Source organism: Narcine bancroftii, chromosome 11 (genome assembly GCF_036971445.1).
Source record: "Narcine bancroftii isolate sNarBan1 chromosome 11, sNarBan1.hap1, whole genome shotgun sequence".
Lineage (NCBI taxonomy): Eukaryota > Metazoa > Chordata > Chondrichthyes > Torpediniformes > Narcinidae > Narcine > Narcine bancroftii.
Window position 1 is genome coordinate 85,313,881 of NC_091479.1, and position 20,401 is coordinate 85,334,281.

The 20,401-nt window shown below is 41.5% G+C and overlaps 1 long non-coding RNA gene across 1 annotated transcript in view; it reads left to right on the top strand.

Annotated features, from left to right (window-relative positions):
- The first annotated feature begins 5,021 nt into the window (after nucleotides 1-5,021).
- LOC138745589 (uncharacterized) overlaps nucleotides 5,022-20,401 on the top strand; it is a 43,760-nt gene continuing 28,380 nt past the window's right edge. Inside the window, exon 1 of the long non-coding RNA XR_011346352.1 lies at nucleotides 5,022-5,278. This is a non-coding gene — a long non-coding RNA (uncharacterized lncRNA). The remainder of the gene's footprint in view (nucleotides 5,279-20,401) is intronic.

The window sequence follows — 20,401 nt, forward strand, 5'->3', positions numbered from 1 at the left end:
CACTAATCCTATATTTAATCCCATTTTTTATTCTCATGAACTCTCCCCAGATTCTACCATTCACCTGGACAACCAGAAGCAGTTTACAGTGGCCAATTAATCTACCCCATTACATGAAAACTGGACCATCCGGAATAAGGGGGCAGAGGTTAAGGTAGTTGGTAGAAAGCTTGGAGGGGAAATGAGGAAGGTATTTTGATAAACATCAGGGTTTGGAATTCACCAGAAGGCTGGTAAAAACAGATATCCTCATCACCTAACGTTTAACTAAAATCTTTGGATGTATACTTGAAAGTCAAAACCTGCAGGCTATGGACCAAGGGCTAGAAAATGGGCTGAGGCTACTTTGCTCTTTTTACTGGAATACCAACAGTTTAGGTTCATTGGATAGAATATCGAGTTACAGCAATTCTCCTGAATTGCCACTTTCTCATCTGATCACAATTTTCACTAACCCCTTCAAAATGGTTCCTAGCTTTTCAAAGTAAGAAATGCTCAGCTTAGCCAACAGGTATCACATATTATCATTTTAAAAATAATCAGTTCACAAACCGATTACGGAGTTTAAATAAACATTAATGTTCAAGATTCTTTTATTGTCATGTAATAATACAGAATGTAATATTTACCTGACTCTTTAAACTCAGGGTTGATTTGTCTTAATTTACATATTACATTTGCCTCTAGTCTGACTAAATCGGTTTTGCTTTCAAGCTGAATTAACCATTTTACGATAGGTCATTATTAAGTAACTGGTCACATCTGAGACCCATCCCTCAGCACGAGCTCACTGTGCAGTTTCATCGCTCTTTGCTTCCCTTGTCACACCAGTACGCATGCTGCAGCATTCCTGCACCTGTTAATGGAAGCCATCTCACCATATTCACAAATCTCTACACAGTAATTCATTATCCATTCCTTACTACACTTTTTCTTTACTTAAACGTTGAAATCAGGATAACATCCTTTGGTAAACTTAATCCCAGAGATGACCAGGTATGTTATGACTTTGTTCTGTTTCCTTTTCTAAAATGAAAACCCACACTGAATAACAAAGAGTTTCTTATGAAATCAAATTAAAGCATCACTTTAAAGGCTTCACTGACTAAGCATCAGACACCATCATTTCAATTTCAAGGCCATTTTATGTTTCTAATTCCCTCTGGCGATCACAAATTCTATGGCAGGGGTCGGCAAATTTTTTAAACCATTGACCTCCTCATGGAATCCTTGATCTCTCATTGACCCCCAACTATGTAAAATCAATAAATAAATAAATATTATCAATAATAAATTTCTCTATAGCCTAGACATTTATCAACCCCTTGGATAGTCTCATCGATCTCCCAGGGGTCAATACAGACCACTTTGCCGACCACCGTTCTCTTGGTTAAAATATAAATATACCAACTTCTGAAAATAAAACTTTGATCCTAATATTTAGCTAAATTTTCTTTTTCATAGGCTTGATTTACAAACTGAGCAAATTAAATGCTAAGATTGAACTGCAGGAAGAATTCAGGCAGCATCCATGGGTGGAAGTCAAAGTTCACGCCATTAAGTGTAAGGCTGTCCAAGAGAACTAAGATGTGCTATTCCTCAAGTTTATATTTGGCCTCACCCTGATAATGGATGAGGCCAAGAACAGACAAGTCATTGGAGGAATGGTTGGTGGAGTTACAATGGTAAGCTACTAGAAGCTCGTTTAGAATGACAAACAGAGCCAAAGTGTTTGGTGGAGACGCAGTCAGCCAATCTGTGTTTGTTCTCACCGATGCAGAGGAGGCTTCAATGGGCATACCGAATACCACAGAGTAGGTTGGGTGATGTGCATGTAAAAGTCTGCTTCACCTGGAAGATTTGATTGTGACCCTGGATGGGAGGCGAGGGAGGAGGTGCAGGGACAAAATTGGCACTTTCTGCCTAAGTGGGCAGAAGGGTGGGTAGGGAGGATAGAGAGAACTCAGGAGCCTCAGTGAGATTTATTCCTGTGGAAAGCAGATGGGGGTGGTCCTCCAATGTGTGTGAAGCCACTGCCTGCCATATCTTCTCTCTCCAACCTGATCCGTTTGTGGTCCAATTCCTCAGTTAAAAAAAAACCATTATTTCAGGGTGATTATTTCAATTTTTAAAATATAAGTTGATATGGTATGTGTGAAGCATTTGTCATGTTGTAAATTTCTTATGCTAAATTCTAACATAGTCAGCTGTTAAAGATGAAAAGTGCATTCTCATGCTAATTTATCTTCACGTTGATTGATTGGACATTTTCAAAGTAAATTTTAAAGCAATCTTGTAATAGTGGGTGATAACACTGCAGTTACAAATACAGGATGATAAGAGTCTAATTTATCAGAACAACACTCAAGCCCGAACAGCTTGTGTTACAAAGTATTAAACTATAGGCAGTATCTGTGGCACATCAAAATATAAAAGCAGGGAGGTTATGCTGGAAGTTCATGCAGCACTAGGTAAAGCACATTATGAGTATTGCATGCAGTTCAAGGCAAAAGCAATATGATTGCCCTGGAGACGCCAGAGAGGAGATTTATGCGCATGTTGAGAGAACTGGGTTATGAGCAAAGATTGGATAAGCGCATGTTTTCTTTTCCACATAGGAAGCTGAGGGTAGACTTTGCTGAGATGTTTAAATTTATGAGGACCCTTGATAAATTGAAAGTACTTATTTTCCTTGGGAAAGACATCAAAATAAGGGGATAGAGGTTAAGGTAGTTGGTAGAAAACTTGGAGGGGAAATGAGGAAGGTATTTTGATAAACATCAGGGTTTGGAATTCACCGGAAGACTGGTAAAAACAGATATCCTCATCACCTAACGTTTAACTAAAATCTTTGGATGTATACTTGAAAGTTAAAACCTGCAGGCTATGGACCAAGGGCTAGAAAATGGGTTGAGGCTACTTTGCTCTTTTTACTGGAATACCAGTGATTTCAACAGTTTAGGTTCATTGATTTGAATATCGAGTTACAGCAATTCTCCTGAATTAGGGAATTTCTTTTGCCACTTTCTCATCTGATCACAATGTTCACTAACCCCTTCAAAATGGTTCCTAGCTTTTCAAAGTAAGAAATGCTCAGCTTACCCAACAGGTATCATATATTTTCATTTTAAAAATAATCAGTTCACAAACCATTTATGGAGTTTAGATAAACATTAATGTTCAAGATTCTTTTATTGTCATGTAATAATACAGAATGTAATATTACACAAAATTGCCTTCTGCCTGCCCTAAGGCAGATAAAGTATCACCCAGCACCCAGTACGAGAGAAAGAGAAGCAAATGAGAATCCCTTCAGAGTCAGTGAATGTCTGTGGATTCGCCTTCAGCGCTCCCACAGCCTCTGTAGCTGCACAAACTCCAGTTCAAACCATCGACTCCAGATCCAAACCGCTGACACGATCTGGAAGATCTGGAAGCCTTCAGCCCTTCTTGCCCTGAGCACCTTCTCGAATCTTGGTTCCAACCCCAGGTCGCCCAGAGCCCTTGGGGGTCCCTCAGCTGCAAAGTCCCTTGCTGGTTCGCTGGTGTGTCAAGTCGTCCCCTCAGCTTCTCCTTGTTCTATGGGGGGGGGGGGGTTCTCCCATTTCTGGTGCCCTGCACAGGTGCCACCATCTTGGTGTGATTGCAGGATTTTAGTTTGAAAATACCGTCGTCTCCTCTAATGGGCCGATGAACACCTGCACAAAGCCGCCAGCACTAGGACCAGGTGATTGAACCCATCAGAGCAGCTCTGTGTCTCTGCTCTCCACTCTCCCAGGTCCCACCAGCAGCAGCACTGTTGGTACTGCAGCTCTACCATTTCTTTTAATGAACAGGTGCATAGAGAATACGATTCTGGTTCATCTGAGTCCTCAGAGGATGTCAGACTGATCACTATTCATGAAGGAGTTTGAAGGCCATGAAGATATTGATGACAATATTTGTTTTATTTAAATAATTTAAATACAGTAAAATTCCTGTTACCTGCAATTGAAATAACCGGCAATCTCAAGCAACAGGCAAAATAAACATTGGGAAATAAATGGGTAAAAAATACGGAAGTTTAAAATGAGCGCACCTCGCTTTTAGTTTGTCATTCATGCAGGATGCTGTCTCAAGCAATGGAAAAATTCACTTATCCGGCATCTACAAATCCCTGTAGGTGCTGGATTTCAGGGCTTTTACTGTATTTCTTGAATACAACTAATGAGAAACAGTCCAATGCATTTCCCATAAACAAAAGGTGATCAGGTGATTAGAAAACTGATAACTACAGATCCAGTCATTCTGCATAATTAGATGGTGATAATAATCATTAGATTAAAAACAATAGTGTCGGAGTTGGATATCTGGACTCAGAACAGACCAATGTTGGGAATTCTTAGCAAATTAAGGTACCATCAATGCAGAGAGAAAGAGTGAACATTTCAGGCTGATAATCTTTCATCATAAACAAGGAATTTTAGAAGGAAAATGCTTTCAGTTGCAGAGAAATAGGGACAGGGTAGGGAAAAAAAAGGGTGAGGAGAGGCCTGTGTGGGGTGGGGGGCAATCAAGGTTGATTGAGACAAGTGGTGATAGATCTGGCTGAAAGAAATAGGTGAAGGCTGAAGAATATCGCAAGTTAGGACTTGGGAGAGGGAGTGGAAAGGGGTGTAGGTGTAAACAGGAGGAGACAGATTCAAGGTGAATTTACCAGAAAAAGAGAGCTGGAAACCTGTATGGGCCGGAAATGTGGGGCAGGGGTTTGGAAAGGCTGAAGATTCGAATCAGTGATGCATCTGGAAAGCTGTGCTCTGCCTCTTTGTAAAATGAGGCTCTGTTCCCTGAGCTTAACATTGGAAACTGTGGGAGGAAGAAATTTTATATAACAACCTGATAAACAGGAACATTGATGCGGGTGGAGAAGGTCATGTCTGAGAAGTCTCCTTTATTTCTTTGTTGCAAGCTGGTTCCTGTGACCAAAATTCTAAAGGAGATCTGTCAAGGCCCTTCATGAAATGCTCTCTGTTAAATATTACCAGTCTTGAGTCTCACAATGCTGCCGAGTTTGCTGTTAAGTTTCCAGAATAGACTGCAACTGATTGATGATGAATTGAAGAAATACTCATTGGATGTTGGAGGAGGAGGAAGTGGTCTGTGAGGTGCATCGCGAGAGAATCGTCATTTAACATTCCTGTCAAAGACCTGGACTTATGAAACATAATGTCATGTCATGGGATTTGTTCACATCTTCCAAACTAGAAGGCCATAGAATTAAAGGATGCTGTTTAAACAGGTAAGGTTTGTTGGATAAATGTGTGGTAGGTCAACCTTTACATGAAATAAAGCATACAGGATAGTAAACAGCATAGAATTCAGTAATTGTTGAAACCAGAAAGAGTAAAACGTTGCAGTCGACTAGATGTTCAGGATATCCAACCACAATGGAAAATCATATAGCCCAACTCGCCTGTTTGGACCAGATTGTTCAACCAAGCTAATCCAATTTTACTCTTTTTGACCCTTTTCCCACTCAACCTTTTCTTTCCAAGTACCTCTCTAAATATCTTTTAAACATCACAATTACACTTACTGCTACAACTTCCTCTGGCACTTGATCTATATATGCACCTACACAGTTTGGGTGGCACAGTTAGTATAGTGGTTAGAGCAATGCTGTTACAAGACCAGCAAGAGGGACCAGGGTTTGATTCCCACACTGTCTGTAAGGAATTTGCACATTCTCCCTGTGTCTGCTTAGGTTTCCTCTGGGTGCTCTGGTTTCCTCCCACCGTTCAAAAATTACTGAGGTCAATTGGATGTATTTGGGCGGCATGTGCTTGTGAGCCGAAAGGGCCTGTTTCCGTGCTGCATATCCAAATTTAAATTTAAATTCCCCTCCAGTCCCTTTCAAATTCTTGCACTTTAAACCTATGTCCTCTGGTTTTGACCTCCTCTACCCTGGGGAAAATACTGTGACAATTCACCTTATCTGTGCCCCTCAAGATTTTATTTGCCTCTGTAAGGTCACCCCTCAACCTCCTATGCTCAGGGGGAAAAAGTCCAATCTATCCAGTCTCTCCTTATCTGGAATACATTTGTTCTTGATTGATTCTATTCATTCGTGGAAATAGCTGGGGAGCCAGGAATCAAATTTCAAAAGAAGAGCGCTGCTATACATCAAGGACATTTTTTTCCCCTTTTCTCTCTCTCTTAACAAAGTAATTATGAAACTTCCTATTTTTATTTCAACCAAAGAAGTAATTAAAAAAATGCAATAAAGCACGAAGTTTGCAGATGCTCTGGTTGTAGAGATGCTAGTGGAACTCAGCAGGTCTTGGAGCATCCAGAGGAGGTAAAGAAGTACAACTGACGTTTTGAGCCTGAGAGTTATGAGTAAAAAACAGACAGGTGTTAGAATTAAAATGCTGCTCAGAGGTAAAGGAAAGCAGGGGAAGGAGTACAGAACAACATATTAATAGAATGTGGATAGGACAGGAGAGGAAAGGTGAGAAATTGTAGGGGTTGTTTCTGTTGGTGCAGAGCTGGGGGAAAGGAGACGGAGGGGAAATGGAAGGAGAGAGAGAGAGAGAGAGAGAGAGAGAGAGAGAGACAGAGTTAGAGGAGATGATATAGGGATAGATGGGAGGGGAGGAGTGAACAAAAACCGGAGGTTGATATTAATGCCATCTGGTTGAAGGGTGCCCGGGCGTTGTTCCTCCAATTTGTGCATGGTCTTAGTCTAGCATTGTATGAGACCAATTTCATGTCAGAAAGGGACTGGGGCTGGGAATTGAAATTAGTGGCTACAGTGACATCCATGCTATTGTGGATAAATGTCCAGAAGCTTAACGAATCAATCTCTCAGTCCAGGCTCTCCGATCTAGAGGAGACCACGCCAGGAAAACTGGATGCAGTTAATGACTCCTGCGGATTTACAAGTGAAGTGTTGCTTCACTTGAAGGGACTGTTTGGGCCCTGAATAGTGGCTAGGGAGGAAATGTGAGCACGAATGGGACACCTCCTGTGGTCACAGGGTTAGGTGCCAATTGGTTGGAAGGGAGCAGTGGATGAAGGAGCCAAGAAGGGAGAGGTCCTTGCAGAAGGGGAAGAGGGAAGTTATGTCTGGTGGCAGAAATGGCTGAGGATGACATATTGTTTGCAGAGGCTGGAGGGGTGGTAGGTGAGGACAAGGCAAATCAAGTCCTTGTTGCACGTGGGAACAGACCAGATATACAGGTAAGGGCTGAGTTGATGACAGTAGGGGGAGACCAAATTTTGATAATTGTGTGCAGTTTTGGTCACCCATCTACCGGAAAGGTATCAATAAGATTGAAAGAGTGCAGAAAAAATTTAAAAGGATATTGCCAGGACTTCAGGAGCTGAATTATAGGGAAGTGTTGGAATCTTAGGGGAGATTTTATGGAGGTAGACAACATTATGTGGGGTATTGATTAGGTAAATGCAAGCAAGCCTTCTTCACTAATGTCGCATGAGACAGGAATGAGAGGACACAGGTTAAGGGTGAAATGTTTGAGTGTGGCATTAGGGAGACGTTCTTCCCTCAGGAAGTGGTGAGAACATAGAACAAGCTGTCAGCAGAAGTGCAGATGTTGATTTCGACAGAGAAGTTTGATTAGGTACATGATGGGAGGGGTATGGAGGGCTATAGTCCGGTCGATTTGACTTGGCAGAAAATTAGTATAGGTCAGGCTAGATGGGCCTAAGACCTGTTTCTGTGCTAAAAGTAAAAACACCGAAATGCTGGAGGAACTCAGGTGGTCTTTTCAGCATCTATAGGAGACAAAGATATATTACCAATGTTTTGGGCCTGAGCCTTTCTTCAAGGAAAAATCAGAAAGTCTCAGAATTCAAACAATGGGGGAGGAATCCAGACCAACAAAAGATGTTAATTGGGTGTGATAAAGTAGAATTGATCATATCTGTGCACAAGGAGACAGGGAATGGAGAGATGCCGGGAGAAGTAAGGTGTGGGGGAGGAGGTTTAACAAAAGCCAGAGAAGTTGATATTAATGCCATCCAGTAGGAGGCTGCCTGATCAGAAGATGAGGTGTTGTACCTGTGCGATAGGGTTCTATGCTTCTAAATAATCTTTGGTTTCTGCTTAAAAAGAGCAGTGAAACCAGGTTTTCGTCTTCAATACCAAGGTCACTGTTTTCTCAAATATCCCACAGTTTGCCATAGTTTGTTCTTTGCTTTTCCCTGAATCTTAATGCTGGAATATATTGAGTTCAAGATCAATCTTGTCTGGAACATAGTGCCCTCTGCAGGTATTAACTGCTGCAATCACACAAGCCAATGGAGAAAAGATTGGCTTGTGTCCATATGGAATGCTAATATTTCATGAGAGATGTCATTTTTGCAATAATATTCATTAATTTATTTTTATCATGCCAGTGGGAAGCTGAAATTTATGCATTAGGTTGATTTGTGAGGAAAAGTCCTGTGAGAAGTTTTCAGAGAAAATCCCAGCTGGAAACTTGGTGTAGGTTTTGATTTCAGATTTATTACCAGAGTACATACATGACACCATCTACAACCCTGAGACTGTTTTTCCTGTGGGCGAGACAGAATTACTGCTTATTGGTAGTGTAAAAACAAATTCTACTCAATGTACACATGTAAACAAATAAAGAAATGTAAACAAACTGACTGTGCAATACAGAGATAGAGAAATGAAAGTGAATAAAGTACAAAAGTAAGAGACCTTAAATGAGTCCATGATTGAGTTTGTTGTTGAGGAGTCTGATGGTGGAGGGATAGAAGCTGGAGCAGGTCTTGTGGCACCCATATCTCTTTCCTGATGGTAGTAGCAAGAACAAAGCATGTGCTGGGGGAATGTGGATCCTTGATGATTGCTGCTGCTCTCTGACAGCAGCATTCCCTGTAGACATTCTCAATGGATGTTCTGAGCTGTGTCCACTATCATCGGCAAGGCTTTACACTCAAGAGTATTGGTGTCCCCATACCAGACTGTGATGCAGGTGGTCAGCACACTTTCTACCACACATCTGTATAAATTTGCCAGGGTTTCCAATGTCATACCAAACCTCTGCAAACTCCTGTGGAAGTAGAGGCATGGATGTGCTTTCTTCATGATGCCATTAGTGTTTGGTCCAGGAAAGATCCTCTGAGATAGTGACTCCCAAGAACTTAAATTGGCTCACTCTCTCCACTTCTAATTCCCCCAATGATCATGAGACCATACACCTCTGGTTTTCCCTTCCTGAAGTCAACAATCAGCTCCTTGGTTTTAGTGACACTGAGTGAGAGGTTCTTCCTGGCGCAACATTCAGCCAAGATTTCAATTCCATCCTGTATTCTAACTCATTGCTGATTGAAGAACACAGCCCTATGATGCTCCGGTACTGATGAAGATTGTGGAGGTGATCCAGTCTTCACTGACTGTGCTCTGTAGGTGAGGAAATCCAGGATCCAATTACACAATGGTGTGTTGAGGCCCAGGAGAGGAATCGGAGGAGCAAAATAAAAAAAAAGTAAATTATACAGAAGATGATTGAAAATATTGGAGTAACTGCTTGCTGCACCACAGCTCTGAGGGTAGAGAAGAACTCAGCAGATAGGCTATGGCAAGGCAAGCTGTAGCCATTCTATAGCCATAAGTACCACTGTCAATGTACCTCTGTCAAATGAGATGATAGGCAGTGGAGCAACATCACTGGCTCCGTGGCATAGCCAGGTTCTACAGTTAGGGGGAGCAAGCACATAAAAAAAGGTGCCATGTTGCATTCCAAATAATTTAAAATTCATTATAAAGCAACCTTTTACCATGCGTGGCCCAGATGGTGAGTCAGTGGTTGAATGGTGGGCTGCACTTTTTTTTTGGTGATATCGGACCCGGTGAGGGGGAAGGGAGTATGTAGCAGTGGCAAGGGTTGGGGTGAGGGGGGGGGGGTGGCTGCACTGTCGGACCAGAGGAGTGTTGGTGACAGTGGCATCAGACTGAGGAGGTGGGGAGAGGGAGACTGAGGAGGTGGGGGGAGGGGGTGATGGTGTTGTCAGACCAGGCAGGGGGGGTAGCCGTCAGACTGATGGTGGTGGCGGTGGTGTTGGACTGCAGAGGGAGGGGCAGTGACGGTGATGGATGGCATTCTATTATAGTTAATATACAAAAATGTTGGAGAAACTGAACCTGCTGAGTTTCTCTGACACTTTAGTATATTAGACTCATAGGGTTTACAAATTGAATTGTAACATGAGCTTAACCTGTCATTTTGGCAGGTTATCTACCCGCGTACAGGCCAATCGGTGGAGAGAATTTTTAAAAAATTACATGGGTTGGCGAACCACCTCGGAGGTGGATTGCTGACCCGTGTAGATGAACCATGTAGCTGCTATTGTTTACTATTTAGAATTGATAAATGGCTGCCTGGGTGGAAGATGACATCAGTGCGTGCACACGTGAATCATCAGTAACACGTTGGGGAGAGGGTTGAGTGTGGACAGTGAGCAGCTCAGGTTAGGTCGCTGTGATATTCAGCATGTGTCCATGAAGTGAATATAGATCAGTTTTACCGACTTTCGGTGGGGATACCAGTGACTTCTGGCGGGTGTGTGATGTGTCACCAAAAGGGCGGGATCACCTTTAAATTGGCCAGTCGCTGTTCGACCGGCCAATTTAGAGCCCAGTGTGTCAGGGGCTACAGGGACCCGTCATATGGGCAGGAAACATGGGCCCTGAATAGCCCTAGTTTGTAAATCCCTTCAGATTGCCATAGCTGTAAAAGGAGGGTGGCTTGAGTAGGCAGAGAAGGATGCTAGGGAGAGGGTGTGGTTTGTTAATGGAGGCATTCTGAAACACAACCGATGGCAACAGATGAGATGGAAAGGAAAGTAGATATGATGGGGTAGGGATCAAGGGCGCAGGGCTGCTGGAGATCACCAGAGTGCTGCTCTGGCACCTCAGGGGGCAGCATCAGCTCCTCAGGGGGCAGCTCCGGCACCTCCTTGTCTCCGTTTTTGGTGAGCTCCAGCACCTAAAATGTTAGCACTACACTACTGGCAGAGATGGATGGAACTACAAAAGGATGAATAGATAGTTGGATGAAAGAATGAGGAAGAGAGAAAAGAACCAGAGTGAACTAAAGAAGAATGCTCAGGAAACAGCAGAGGACATGTGAAAGAACACGAGGTGTTGGAATTAGGCGTATAGTTTGGGCAGAGATCAGTCTGTTCTTGTCCTGTCATAAGCAGAAAACCTTCCAGTCATTCCAGGGGCAGTGAAGGAAGACGACCATTGATGGTTACATGTTGAAGACAGTCCCTGAATCAATTGTTACAGTATCCAATTAACCAACTGTCAGCTCAGGGGCAAAATTTCAGCAAATTAATAATGTCACTAAACACAACCAACCAAGCACAAAGCACAACTCACAAATCCTGTAAACCTGCACACATCATTTATTGAGTAACACTGTCTCTGGTCATTCAATGACCCTCCATTTCTATCTGAATCCTCTCTCTCTCTTCTCTCTGTCTCTCCTCCCTCTTTTCCCTCTTCCCCCTTCCCCCCCTCCCCACCCCACTCATGTTACGTCTTTACATCCATACTTAAAGTATTGCAAGGAAGGTCTTCGGCATTTTACACAAGAGGTGTTGCTTCCACGGAAAAGGCGAACAACTTGTGAAGCTCCTAGGTTCACAGCTGCAGTAACGTTACCATCTGCATTATACCTCTGTGAAAATTCTCACAGATATATTAACTCATTAACAATTAGTCTGCCAGAACAGTGAATCATTGAGTGTTGATACAAGTGGAACAGGAACAACTCTGGAGCATCAAAATAGTTACTGTGTATCTCAGTTTTTACTGCTATGTCTGTAACAGGTTCTAATAAAATACAACAAACACACAGTTTCGAGATGAACAGCAAGGAGAGGATTTTGAGCCCTTTGTCCCAGAATGGTAGTTGTTTCTACTGAATAAAACTGTAGAAATGTACTGTAGATGCTGCCTGACCCATTGAATAAATTCAGCATATCCTGTTTTTTTTTCCCCCTATTGCATATATTTTTGCTTGCATGAAATCCTAGATATACCTAGTACTGCTCTTGGCAAGAGACTTCTGCAATCCTCATTCAATTAGGGTTAATCCCATCGACTAATTGTAATGGCAGATTTAGGAATATGCCAGGTCATGAGGTTAGAGATTGTAAGGTGTGCATTTTGGCTGCTGCACAAGGATGACGTTTTTAGCTGCCAGATCTGTGTGCCCTGCCACATGATAGAGGATGCCCATTAGTGTGAATACAGGATTTTGTGAAGAAGTCAACTCTAACATTACTGTTAAGGCCAGATTCATCTGTGATAGATAAAATGGTGAAGATGAGATCATCACTTGCCACAAAACCAATCCTTCAGGACTCGATTATTTCATCTCGGTGTGGTGCTTGGTGATGTCCAATGTACAGAATGCTTTAAATTTAGACATTCAGTACAGGTTCTTTTGGCCCATGAGTCCGTGCTGCCAAATTACATCCAATTAATCTACACCCTTGGTACATTTTGAATGATGGGAGGAAACTGGAGCACCTGGAGCAAACCCACGGGGAGAACATACAAGCTCCTTAAAGACAGCATGGGCATTCTCTGCCCTTGCCATTCTCAGTGCTTTTCCCAGATGATGTTCAACATGAGAAAGTACTTGGTCATCAGTTTGCAGAGATCAGTAGATAATAATAAGGAAAACATTCCCTTGTCCATGTTTGACCTTGGTCCATCAGATTTCATGGGGTCTGGAGTTAACATTGAAGATTCCCAAAATGACTTTCTCCAACTTGGAGACCAACAGAGTGCTATTACTGATGGATCTATATTTTTGATGGGACAGAACACATGCAGGGGTGGTGATGGAATTTCCTGACATTATTTCTAGATGGAGTTCTGTCTAGTTTTGTGTAGAAATTATGATATCATTCAATGGCTTGCTTGGCTGCTTCAGAGAGCATTAAGAAACAAGGACTTTATTGCAACCTGCAATGGACAGTGCTCCAGAGTGAACATGCTGACAGATTTTCTTTCCTGAAGGATATTTGTGAACCATTTGTGATCATGTACAAAGATTACTTGTTCTTTGTTAATAAAATTCCAGATTATTAGCTGAATTTGAACTCTACAGGTGCCACTGTGCGGAAGTCTAGATTATTCATCGAATGACTTAACCTCTGCACCACCACCATTATATTGATTTAGGACTTGGATACACCAATCACCTGAGCATTAAGGGCACTCTGGGAAAGAGAATTCCAAAGACACAAACTTCTCTGAGGCCTGCCATTAACCCTAAGAAAATGGCCTCTAATTCCACATTTTGCAGCCAGTTGAAACAGTCACTCAGCATTCAAAAAAAGTTATGATTAAATGAGATCATCTCTAAATTTTCTCAGTTCAAATCATTTTACTTTTCTTAATTCTTTATGCATAAGATGACCTCAGTCTGGGAACCATTAGTCGTTCACCTCTAAGGTAAATGTATAAATTCAACTTGTGGACCTCATCTCTTGCATAGTTTAACTGAAACCTTGGCAAAACTTACCAACACTTATTTTCTTCACAACCTATCCTCTGCTTTGCTATGAAATCTAATTTACAATGTAAGGCGACTCTTAAAAAAAGACAAGGAAATGGAGGAGGGATTTAGTGAGAGAATTGTACCTGGGCAAATGATGGGGCCAATGGGGAGATAATACACAAAAAGAAGGGTTAGAGGAATGGAAATTTCAAGGAGGAATGGCATGGTAGTGAAATGGAAGGAAGTTACAGAGGTGGAGAATAAATAAATGGTGAGAAGGATTCAGGGCCTCAATAACTTACTCCCAACTCATTTCTTACATGCCAATTTTACAAGATAAGTGCTGTGGATCTCAGCTCCAGCTTGGTTCTCCTGAAACCCCATCTTTTAATTTTTTTTTTTTACTTCTTATTTTCTCTTTTTTTAATTATTTTTAATTTTTTTTTCTTTTTTTTCTCCTCAGTAAACTACTAAAAAGTAGTAACTCCCTAAAAATCTGGGTGTGGTGAAACCCACTAGTGGCAGATGACTATCAGGTCTCAGTGTCATCCACCCCTCCCCCAATCAGACTTTCACAAAATAATTATACAGACAAATTCAACCCAACGATTCCAATCCCAATGATTGTTCCGGGTCTTCAATATCAAGAAGATTTTGCGTCAATTTGACCTCCTTTACATTCTTTCCATGTTTCCCAATCTTTCCATTCCCATTTCCATTTACCCTCCTTTTAGGCAACGATAATGGCAACCGACCATTTCCTCGCAAATCTGGTAACGAATTAGCAAAAATTAATGCATCATGATCATTTTCAAAAAATTGAGACTGAAAATTCCCATAAAAAACTTTAAGTTCAGCCGGGTAATGAAAGGCAAACTTGTAACCCTTTCGCCACAACACTTCTTTAGCTGAATTAAATTCTCCGCGCCTTCTAATAATTTCTTGACTCAAATCTGCATAGAAGAACACTCTGTTATTTTGAACCATCATTGGAGTCTGATTTTTCTGCGCCTTCTGCACCGCAACTCATAGTATCATTTCTCTATCTTAATATTTCAAGCAACGAGTCAAAACTGCCCTTGGTGGTTGACCTGGAAATGGTTTTTCCCTCAATGCTCTATGCGCTCGATCCAACTCCAGACCATCTGGAAAAAATTTCTTGCCCAGTACCTCAGGAATCCATTTCTTAAAAAACTTTACCAGATCTGAACCTTCCATATCTTCTGGGAGACCTACAATTTTTACATTATTTCTTCGACCTTGATTCTCTAATGAGTCAATCTTCTTCAGTAATTCCTTTTTCTGAATCCCTCAATCCATGAAAGAATCCTCCACTTTTTCCATTTTTTCTCTATTATGATCCACTTGGTTCTTACATTCAAAAAAAGCTTCTTCAATTTTAAAAAAATTGTCCACTGTTTTTATACATCTACTAACATCACTTTTAACTACAGTCATATCTTTTTTCATAGAGGTAATCTCTTCACACATATTGTTCATTTTAGTTTTCACTTCCATAAATACTTGATTTATCTGAGTTGACACCTGCATTGACATGTTTTCCATTTGATGAGCAATCCCTTCCAATATTGTAAACACAGAATCCAGTCCAGGTTCCATCACTTCTCCTTGAGGCCTACCTTCTCTGGTCCCAGTCCCCATATATTCTTCCTGTGTTGATTCCAATAGCGCTGAGCTATTCTCTTCTGACACAATGGTTCCTCTTCCAGTGCGGCTGCGGGTCTGGATACCCGTCGACAGTGTGCCAACCTCGTCAGCTTGCCGTCTTTCAGGTTCTTCCACAGCCCACACCTTCTCTAATAAATCCCAAACTCACGACACACCGCGCATACCCGGAAGAGTCACCGACCGCGCAGGTGCATCCTCTGATGCCCCTAGACCACCAGGCATTACTGTGGGCTCACGCATCTGTCCCTGCTTGGCCGATCTGCTGCGCACCCGGGCTCACGGGGGCGCGAGTCAGGGTCAACCGAGCTCATCATAGAACTGGCGCCATCTTGCAGATGCGCGATTGGTGTCTGTGTAATACTCAGCTGAGCAGGGTTCCTTTGAGGCTTGGGAACTCCAGTCGATGACTCCGTGGCTTCAACTTGGTAGGTAGGCCTCAATTCTTCAACACTTTTATAGGGTAATTTCTTCTGTAACTGAGTTTTTGATTTCTTCACGTTTGTAGCCATTTCAATCCTCCACTATTCCAAAGTTTGTAAATACTATTTTTAACAACTTTTATAAGTTTTAAAATCGGGTATTTATAAGTCTAACTGAGGAAAGGAGGAACTGTACGTCTTCCCTCTATGCCATCTTGGCACGCCTCCCAAACCCCATCTTGAAGGCAAGAATTGCTTGTCTACTAAAGGACCCAATTCCAGCCAAGCTCCGTGGACTTGGCATTAGATTTCCCAATTGCCTGGGAAATAGATGCCTTATGATAATTCAGCCTGACCTGTTCGCTGATTTCATTCTAAAAGTCCTTCTTGCTTCCTTCTTTTATTCCGAGTTCTTATGTGAAGTCATAATACCTCACCTGAATGACTGGGACGCTACTAGCTGTTTACATAGTCAGTTTTGTAAGTGGCTCTTGCACCGACACCTCATGCCTCCATGTTAACTTTTTTTTTAACAAAGCAAAACAAGGATAATAACTTGAAAGCTAAGCCAATTTACTAGAAGCTAAACAATTTTTTTTTGTCCCCAATAACTAATGTTTGTTATTTTGATTAATGGTTTAACAATTTTAAATTCCAAACAAACATAAATGATCACTGCACATTCATCAGACATGGAATAGAACAATTTAGTACCATTATCCTACATCAATGTCACACTTTGTTCACAGCTGCCATTTCTTTCATGATCTTTCAAATACTAATTGCAATTGTACATATGTAATTGGTTAAGAGTCAAGGAAAGCAACTTAAAAATAAATATTCGTCAGGACTTTATTTAATTAACCTGTTCTTTATTCTTTGCCACAGTAAACAATTTCAGTATATTAATCCATTTATTTTACAAATGAAATTTAGATTAATTAGGTCAAGACATTATTGAGTCACATATCTTTGCATCCTGCCATATTTTGGATCACTTTCATTGTACTAAACATTAGATAAAGTCACGCAGTGACTTTACTATTTTCATATTCTGACAGAATTTGCCATCATATGATTTTGATGACTTGGTCAAAAGATGAAGCAACTGTTATTTCATGGGCAACATTTTGGGAATAAGATTGTTGTGGACTGAAATTATCAAATGAAAATGAAGAAATCTGTTCAGTTGGCTATACTGGCTAAAGTTCATTTATTCTGAACTTTGAATTTATTTTTACATTATTGGCAACATGAACACTGCAGTTTAATATCAGCTACAGAACAACGAAACCAATTTGTTTTCAAGCCAGTTCCAAGACCAGTTTTGAGATACAGAGGCAGTGGCTTGTGTAAACTTGCCAAGTTCCACCCCTCCTTTACCATTTCCTATCATGGAAACTGCTTTGCCTCTGGTTTGTCTCTTGTTTCAGAATTAATGGCAGAAAGTCATTATCACCTTTATTTGACCAACAGTTGGCTAAAATAACAGCCTGACTATGAATGGAAGGAGAAGCCAGCATAATCCCAGGCTCTTGGTGTGCAGGAGTGGGAGAATTTGATGGCCTCAGCAGGGACTAGAGAATCTATCAATCCTCCCCTCATTCTTTTACGCTTCAAGGAATAAAATCCTAACTTGTTTAATCTTTCCCAGTAACTTGAAAACCCGGCAAAATCCTAGTAAATCTTCTCTGCACTCTTTCAATCTTACTGATAGCCTTCCTGTAGTTAGACGACCAGAACTCTACACAATGCCTGTACTCCAAATTTGGCCTCACTATTGTCTTATACAACCTCACCTTAACGTCCCAACTCCTGTACTCAATACTTTGATTTTTGAAGGCCAAGATACCAAAAGTTTTCTTTACAACCATCTCTTTAGCAACACATTTAGCTGTATTAACTTTCTATTTCTAGCCTCACTAGCATGAGGCATAGGTAGCACTCTTGAGATGACAACCCTGGAGGTCCTGTCTTTCACATTGAACCTAACCCTCTAAACTCTCTTTGCAGGACCTCCTCATCCTCATTACCCACTACATAGACCATGACATCTGGCTGCTCACACTCCTTCCTGAGAATACTGAGAACTTGATTCGAGAGATCGTGGACCCTGGCACCGGAGAGGTTACAGATCATCCAGGAATCTCAATCTCTCCCACAGAACCTCCTATCTATCCCCCAACTATCAAATCCCCTATCACTACTCCACTCCTCTTTTCCCTCCTTCCCTTCTGAGCCGAGGGTCCAGTCTTGGTGCCAGAGACATGACCACTACAACTTGTCCCTGGTAGGTCGTCCCCACTAACAGCATCCAAAATGGTATACTTATTGTTGATGGGAATGGCCACAGGGATACTCTGCTCTCCCTGTCTATTCCCCCTTCCATCTCCTGACAGTCACCCAGTTACCTACCTCCTGACCTTTTGGGGATGATTGTCTCTGCCTCCCGAATGTTCAGACATTCATCCAGCTCCAGCTCCAGTTCCCTAACTCAATTTGTTAGGAGCTTTAGCTGGATGTACCTTTTGCCGGTGTAGCCATCAGGGACAAATGACTGTCGCAGATTTCCCACATCCTAAGCATGTTATTATGAAGGTTTCCTATGGTACTGCTTTATCACTAAAAGTTAATGAAGGTGAAGATGGGATAATCATGGAATAAAGGAGGAGAAGAACATTGAACCCTATTTTCCATTCAGTGAGGTCATGGCTGGTCTGCGGTCTAGCTTGAAGCATAACATTCTAGAAGGACTTGATAAGGTAAATGTTGAAAAACTGTTACTTTAGACTAAGGAGCCTAGCATAAGGGAGCAGTGTTAGGGTGAAGGATCAGCTATTTCAGACTGAGGATTTCAGATCTCAGAAATTCTCTACCTGGAAGGCTGTGGATGTTCACTTGTTGAGAATAGTGACAAATTTTGGTGGCTCATGGGATATGGAAATCAGATCGGAAGGCACATCTAAGGTACAGGTTCAGTCATTATTTTACCATATGGCAAAGCAGCATCTGCATCCACATTCCTGCTCCTACTCCTAATGGCCAGGATTGTCCTCCCTGTTTAATGTTTAGTAAGTTCTGGCTGCATCGTGCACTCTTTGTTATTCAATGATGAGTCTGTTAAACTCCTAATAAGTCAATGGGCTCCATTCCATTCATCATTCATCATGAGCTGGAGGTCACATAAGTAAAAATGTCACTTTTCATTTCTATCCTATCTGTGCCCCTCACAATTTTATTCATCTCATTAAGGGTTCAATGTTCCAATGAGAATCAGAGCAGAAGGACAGCATCTTCCCCTCTGCCATCAGATTCCTGAATGACTGACGAACCAAAGACACGGCCTTACTTTAACTTTCTGGACACTATTTTTATTCATTGTTGTAAGGTGGATTTTATATGAATGTTTTGCTCCACGAAGTTGCTTCAAAACTAACCAATTTTGTGACTTGATCAGGACAGAAAATTCTGATTCTGATTTTGATTCTGAGATTGATCGAGGGATCAGGGGCATGTGTACTGATTGCCGAGGAGATAATTTAGAGAAAGAAAGTGGGAGAGGAACTTGAGGGTGACAATGGAAAAGAATGAGTGAGCAGATTACCTGCAATTCACTATTCATTCCAGGAGGTTGCAACATGCCAAGTTATATAGCAGTGGAGAAGGTCGCAGATAAACTGGTCAGATTAAAAGTGGGGATTGAGAATTAAAGTGCAAGTTAGTTATAAGAGGGTAGGGAAAGGATGGATAGGTCAAAGGAAATCGTTAGAAATCTCATCAGAGAGAGAAGCAGACTTGGCATTCCTGCAAGAAAATTGGAGGTGAATTAAACGATGCAGTTCAGCATTGAAGAGGGCAGTACACTGGAAGTAAGTGGAAGTTTTTTTTAACTGCTTGAATTGAGTGACTTCTGGTGACCACCTCTGCTAAGATTGATTCTGTCTGCATCTCTGATTATCTTACTGATGGTACATGGTGATGGGAAAGTCTGGGACATTGACTAAAATGTAATATTTTGTGAGTGTCACCTTGTCAGGTTGTCTGACTAATCAATGGGTCATGCTTCCTAACTTTGGGACATATGCATTGAAGTGCACTGAAGAGATTGTGTGTTATACTGGGTCATGTGTTATACTGGATTGTTTGTTATAATGGGTCATGAGCTATACTGGGCCATGGGCTATAGTGTGTTGTGTGTTATACTGGGTCATGTGTTATACTGGATTGTTTGTTAAAATGGGTCATGAGCTATACTGGGCCATGCGCTATAGTGCGTTGTGTGTTATACTGGGTCATGTGTTATACTGGATTGTTTGTTATAATGGGTCATGAGCTATACTGGGCCATGCGCTATAGTGTGTTGTGCTTTATACTGGGTCATGTGTTATACTGGATTGTTTGTTATAATGGGTCATGAGCTATACTGGGCCATGCACTATAGTGTGTTGTGCGTTATACTGGGTCATGTGTTATACTGGATTGTGTTTTCTTTTGGTGTGTCAATTGTTTTTGTTTTAGACATCAAGCAGTGAATCCAAACTTAACTGAATGGCTTCCTTGACTATTTCTGAGGCACTTTAATGGGTCAGCTTAAAAGTAGCACATTTTCTTACTCAATAATATGAACTCATGACAGTCAGGCTGTTTTACGATCACACTTAGTAAAATTAGTCTTTATCCTTCCAGATATAATTAATCAATTTTATGCTCACCGGTGACATGGTGGGATTTGATCTCTTGATAAATTGGGATCATTGC